Source organism: Sturnira hondurensis, unplaced genomic scaffold (genome assembly GCF_014824575.4).
Source record: "Sturnira hondurensis isolate 20B ecotype Veracruz unplaced genomic scaffold, ASM1482457v3 Scaffold0016462, whole genome shotgun sequence".
Taxonomy (NCBI): Eukaryota; Metazoa; Chordata; class Mammalia; order Chiroptera; family Phyllostomidae; genus Sturnira; species Sturnira hondurensis.
Genome location: NW_028089093.1, coordinates 1,095,543 through 1,101,884, shown reverse-complemented (window position 1 = coordinate 1,101,884; position 6,342 = coordinate 1,095,543). Strand labels below are relative to the sequence as shown.

Here is a 6,342-nt window from a genome sequence, read left to right as displayed (position 1 = left end):
TGGGTCACATCAACCATAAACATCATGGTGTGTTATGTGTTGAGTTGTGGCCTCCAAACAGATATGTTAAAGTGCTAAGCCCTGGTACCTGTGTGGATGACCTTATTTGGAAGAAGGGTCTTTGCAGATATAATAAAGTTAAGATGAGGTCATTATCTTAAAGCCAAAGCCAAGACGACTGGTGTTCTTATAAGAGGAGGAAACTGGCGTGTGAAGACATGGATACTCAGGGAGAATACCAAGTGACAATGGAATCAGAGACAAAGTACCACAGGTGCAAGCCAAGGAATTCCCAGGGTTACGAGAACCTGGAGAGGGCCAGGAGGACCCTCCCCTAGAGCTCGTAGAGAACATGGCCCTGCCAACTGTGTTTCACGGTTTTGGCCCCCAGTACTGTGAAAGAATAATTCTTATGTATTTGTTTTTTAAAAATAAAGTATTAAAATTTACATTTTACATCACTAGTATTTTCCTGCTTCTGCCCATCTCATTCTTACTCATCCTTCAGCCTTAGCTCAACTCTCATTTCCATGAAGCCTTTTGTCTTCAGTACAATATGATTCCATTTCTCCAAAAGTCACTAAGCCTTGCTATATCTGACACATTGTGCTAGTTGGTATAGATAAAACAAAGATTTTGAAAAATCAAAAACTATGCTTTTCTTTACAAAAAGTTTGCAAATCAGCAACAGAAAACACACTATGTTATAGTTCCTTCAATCAACAAATATGTATTGAGTACTACTATGTGCCCAGTACAATTCTAGGCATGGATGAAACAGTGACTAAAACAAATAAAAATGCCTGCCCTAATGGCACTTACATTATGTGTGGGGAGAGAGACATAGAAGAGGCCAGGAGGAAGTGGGAACAGACTATAAAACAAATAGTTAAAACCATGCAGTACATCCTAATTTGATACATGCAAAAAATAAAGCAGGACAAGGGAATAAGAAGTATTGGAATGTGTTCTCCAATGACCCCTATTTATTTGCATCCAGTATTTGATGGGTTGAACTCAATAGTGAACGACTAAGAGGTTTTTACCCCTAGGATCAGGAACAAGACAAGGATGCTGATTCTCACTGCTTCTATTCAGCATTGTACCGGAGATTCTAGCCATGGCAGTAAGAGAGAAAATTTAAATAAAAGGTATCAGATTAGAATGTAAAAAATAAAACTATTAATATTTCTATTTGCAAATGACATGATCTTGTATAGAAAATCCTAAGGTGGCCACTAAAAAACTGTTAGAACCAATTAGCAAGTTCACTGAGGTTGTAAAACACAAGATCAACATGCAGAACTCACTTGTAGGTCTACACAGCAGTAATGAGCAAACCAAAAGTGAAATTAAGGAAACAATTCCATATATAGTATTATCAAAAAATTAAATAAAATGCTGAATAAATTGTTAAAAGGGAATTCAACACTTCTACTCTGAAAACTACAAAATATTGTTGAAAGAAATTAAAGACCTAAATAAACGGAACTACATCGATGGCCCTAGATTGGAATACTTGATGCCGTTAGGATGGCTTGGGTACCCACAGTGATCTACAGATGGAACAAAATCTCTGCCTAAATCCTGGCTCATTTTTGTGCAGAAATTTACAAGCTTGTGCTAAAATTTATATGGAAACTAAAGGAACCCAGAATAGCCAAAACAAAATTGAAAAAAGAAGAACAACACTGAAGGACTCACACTTCTCAGTTTCAAAGTTTACTTCAAAGCTACAGTAATCAGGGCAGTTATGGTAATGGCATGAGGATAGACATACAGATCAATGGGATAGAATTGAGAGTCTAGAAATAAATCCTCATATTACAGTCAATTGATTTTTGGCAAAAGTGCCAAGACGATTTAATGCAGAAGGAAAAATCAACAAATGCTGCTGGGAGAGGCAACCGGAGAGCAACATGCAAAGAATAAAGTTGGAACCCCACCTCATACATACATAAAAATTAACTCAATATGTATCAAATACCTAAATGCAAGAGCTAAAACTGTGAGACTCTCAGAAGAAAACACAGAAGTAAATTTTCATGACTTTGGATTAGGCAATGATTTCTCAGAAAAAAAAATTAGATAAATTGGACTTCATCAAAAAAGATTTTAATATTTCAAAGGGCATCATTAGGCAAATTAAAATAAAACTCATAGGGTGAAAATTTGCAAATCACAGATCTGATAAGGCACTTGTAGCTGGAATCTATGGAGAAGCCTCACAATTCAATAATAAAAAGGCAAATAACCGAAGTTAAAGAAATGGGCTAAAGATTTAAATAGACATATTCCCAAAGAAGATATAAAAATGTTCAAATAAAACACGAAAAGATATTCAGCATCATTAGCCATCATGACAATGCAAATCAAAACCACAATGAGGTATCACCTGACACCTATTAGAATTGCTATATTCAAAAAGACAGGTAATAACAAGTGCTGATGAAGATACAAAAAAGTTGGAGTTGTCGTACATGGATTGTAAAATGCAAAATGGTGCAACCACTTTAGAAAATAATACAGGATGGGGCAAAAGTAGGTTTAGATGTCAGTATGTGAAACAGAGTTAATTTTTTGTTATTTATTAATTATTGTATTATTTTTCACACAAACAACTGTAAGTCTACTTTTGCCCCACCCAGCATATTCTATTTAGAAAAGACCCAGTCCTAAAAATGTTAAATTTAGAGTTATCACATGACCCAGCAACTCTACTCCTCACTGTATACCCAAGAGAAATTAAAATATACACCCACAGGAAAACTGGTATATGAATGTTCATATCAGCATATTCATAATAACTAAATATTGGAAACAATCCAAATATCATCAACTGATGAATAGAAAAATAAAATATGCTATATACGTACGATGAAAAATTATTCAGCAATATAAAGGAATAAATTTCTGATGCATGCTACAACATAGATGAATCTTGAAAGCATTATGCAAACTGAAAGAAGTCAATTATGAACGAATTATTGTATGATTCCATTTATATGAAATGTCCAGAATAGGAAAATACACAAAGATTAAAAGTAGATTAGTGTTGCCAGGACTCAGGAGCTTAGGGGAAATGGGGAGTGGCTGCCAATGAGTATGGAGTTTCTTTTTGAGGTGATGGAAATATTTTAAAGTTGATTGTTATGCAACTGTGAATATATTAAGAAAAACCGAATTGTACACTCGAACTGGGTGATTTGAATGGCATGTGAATTATATCTCAATGAAGCTGTTATATTTTTTAAATCAACTGGTTGAGCCTTGGTCGTGTGCCTATACCCTAGCCATGAAGGAGTCTGGGAAAGTGACTAGCTGGCTTTTTCAGTCTTCCTCCTACCAAAACTCATATGATAGGAATTTTCCAAATCCAGGACGATGATTCAGATGCTAGGCAGCCCAGGACATTGATAAATATTTTTTCTAAGGTAGTTAAGAGTGTGCCAAGTGTAAAAGCAATGAATACTCCTAGGAAGAAAAAACGTTTTTGAAAGTAAAAGAATTAATACTGCCCCTTCCCTAAGATCATTCACACATGTTGTATTTTGCTAACTTGTATGTATTAGTCTTATCTCCTCCAAAGAATTATAAGCTCCTTGAGATGTGATTATAAACTCCCTTAGATCTACTTTTGCAGGCCTCAATCAAATTTAGAAAGTGTCAAATGGTCAGTAACTGATTTGACTAATTGACATGTTGTACACCTTCACCACGACTGTCAGTTTTATTATGATGAATTTAAGATTATCTTTCATCCAACTTTTTAATTTCATATTAACTGAAAACCCTTGGCCCTCACACTTGGCAGTGATGGCCTGCCTCACTGCTCACATGCCCTGCCACTGGCCCAGAGAAGTGCTTTGACTGCACAAAGTTCTTCACCAGATGATGCCAATGTCCAGGGCACTGGCTCCTCATCTTACTCAGGCTTATGCCAAAGATGTGAAATTTGATGCAGATGACTGAGCTTCGATGCTTCAAGCTCAAGATCTTTTTGGCCAGCGCTGTAGCCATTCCCTATGGGGCCAAGGGGAAGAACCGAGATTGTTGATCAGAGTTTGGAAAGGTCCCACAGTAACAAAAGATGGTGTGATCGTTGGAAAGTCCACTGACTTAACAGATAAAAATTGGGGCTCTAAACTTGTTCCACATGTTACCAATAAGAGAAATGAAGAGGCCGGGATGGTACCATCACTGCTGCTGTACTGGCACACGCCATCATCACGGAAGGTTTTGAGAAGATTAACAGAGGTGCTAATCCAGCGGAAACCTGGAGAGGCACGATGTCAGCTGGTGCTGCTGTAATTTCTGAATTTAAGAAGCAGTCTAAACCTGTGACAACCCCTGAAGACATAGGTCGATTTGCTACGATTTCTGCAAATGGAGACAATGAAATTGGCAACATTACTTCCAACGTGATTTTTTTTTAAATCTCGAAAGAAAGAGTTGCCATCAGAGTAAAAGGATGGAAAAACACTAAATGATGAGTTAGAAATTATTGAAGGCATGAAGTTTGATCAAGGTTATATGTGTTCATACTTTATTAATACAGCAAAAGATCAGAAAGGTGAATACCAAGATGCCTATGTTCCACTGAGTGGAAAGAAAATTTCTACGTGTTCAGCCCATTGGACCTGCTCTTGAAATCACCAGTGCTCACCATAAGCCCATCATCATAATTGATGGAGGAGCTCCAAGCACACTTGTTCTGAATGGGCTAACAGTTAGTCTTCAGGTTGTAGCAGTCAGAGCTCTAGGTTTCCATGACAGTGGAAAGAACCAGCTTAAAGACATGGCTACTGCTACTGGTGGTACAGTGTTTGGAGACGTTTGACTCCAATTCTTAAAGATGTTCACCCTCATGACTTAGGAGAAGCTGGAGATGACATTGTGACCAAAGGTGATACCATGTCCTTGAATGGAAAAGGTGACAAGGCTCAAATTGAAAAATACATTCCAGAAATCATCTAGCAGTTAGATATCACAACTAGTCGACATGAAAAGGGAAAACTAAATGAACGCCTGATGAAACTCTCAGATGGAGCCGCTGTGTTGCAGGTTAGGGGGGCAAGTGACACTGAAGTGAGTGAAAAGAAAGACCAAGTAACACGCCCTTCCTGAGCTGCTGCTGAGGCAGGCATTGTTCTGGGAGGGGCCTGTGCCCTGCTTCCGTGCTTTCCAGCCTTGGACTGATTAACTCCAGTCAAAAGATCAAAAAGTGGGTATAAAAATTAGTCTAAAAGCACTCAATATTTCTGCAATGACCATTGCTAAGAATGTAGGTGTTGAGGAATCATCGATAGTTGACAAAATTATGCAAAATTCCTCGGAAGTTGATTATGACACTATGCTAGGAGATTTTGTGAATATGGTGGAAAAGGAATCATTGATCCAACGAAGGCTGTAAGAACTATTTCATTGGATGCTGCTGGAGTGGCTTCTCTGTTAACAACAGCAGAAGCTGTAGTCACAGAAATCCCTAAAGAAGGGAAAGACCCTGGGTGGGCGGGATGGGTGGAATGGGAGGTGGTGTGGGAGGTGGCATGTTCTAATCCCGTTATTAATGAGAACCAGGAGAGGAAGCTCAAGGTAGTGCTCCTCACCCGTGAGTTCAGAGAAGTCCGTTGAAGGCAAGGACTGAAGACGAGTCTGGCTGACGTTTAAGAAAATCACTGTAACTATCCGTCACTGGTTTCAGTTGACAACAGACAATTGTTTGCTGCTGTCACTGTCCCTGCCCACAGACAACTAGTTTTGTATTTTTAAATAAAAATACATTTGCACATTCCTGATCATTAAGTGCAATAGCCATGAACCAATGTAGCACTTTCAACTTAAATCACTGAGACATTTTTTACTATCTATCATTCTGTGGCAATCAGGATTTTAGCATTTGACATCACCTGAGAAAATGAGAAGTTAAGAAGCAGCCTCCCTGTGGAGTATAAGGACAATTGTGTACAAAGTAGAGAAGTATCCAGTCATGTGAGCTTTGTGTAATAAAAATTTGTTTAAAGTTTAAAAAATCCTTGGGGCTCTTAAATATCGACAGGGTTTATATGCAAGTGGTTGATTAGGTTAGTGTATCCCTTTCAAAATGTAGCTAAAATTGGCTTTTCAGTAACAAAGCTTCTTTGTGACTTTTGCTTACAGAAATGTTTTCAACTAATGGGTTAGCTACTTTAGTTCTTTATAAAGAATCTTGACTTCTTAACTTGATGAAGGTCTAGGCCCAAAGATTCATATATAGATTAAAAACGAAAATCGTATAAATTCCTCCTGTGTTTGAGCACGGGGTCAGGAGACCAGAACACTGTGACTTGTAATTTTGAGAAA

At 37.8% G+C, this 6,342-nt stretch overlaps 1 pseudogene; it reads left to right on the top strand.

The window, feature by feature from the left end:
- The first annotated feature begins 3,891 nt into the window (after positions 1-3,891).
- On the top strand, positions 3,892-5,558 carry LOC119000940 (60 kDa heat shock protein, mitochondrial-like; annotated as a pseudogene).
- Positions 5,559-6,342: the final 784 nt, after the last annotated feature.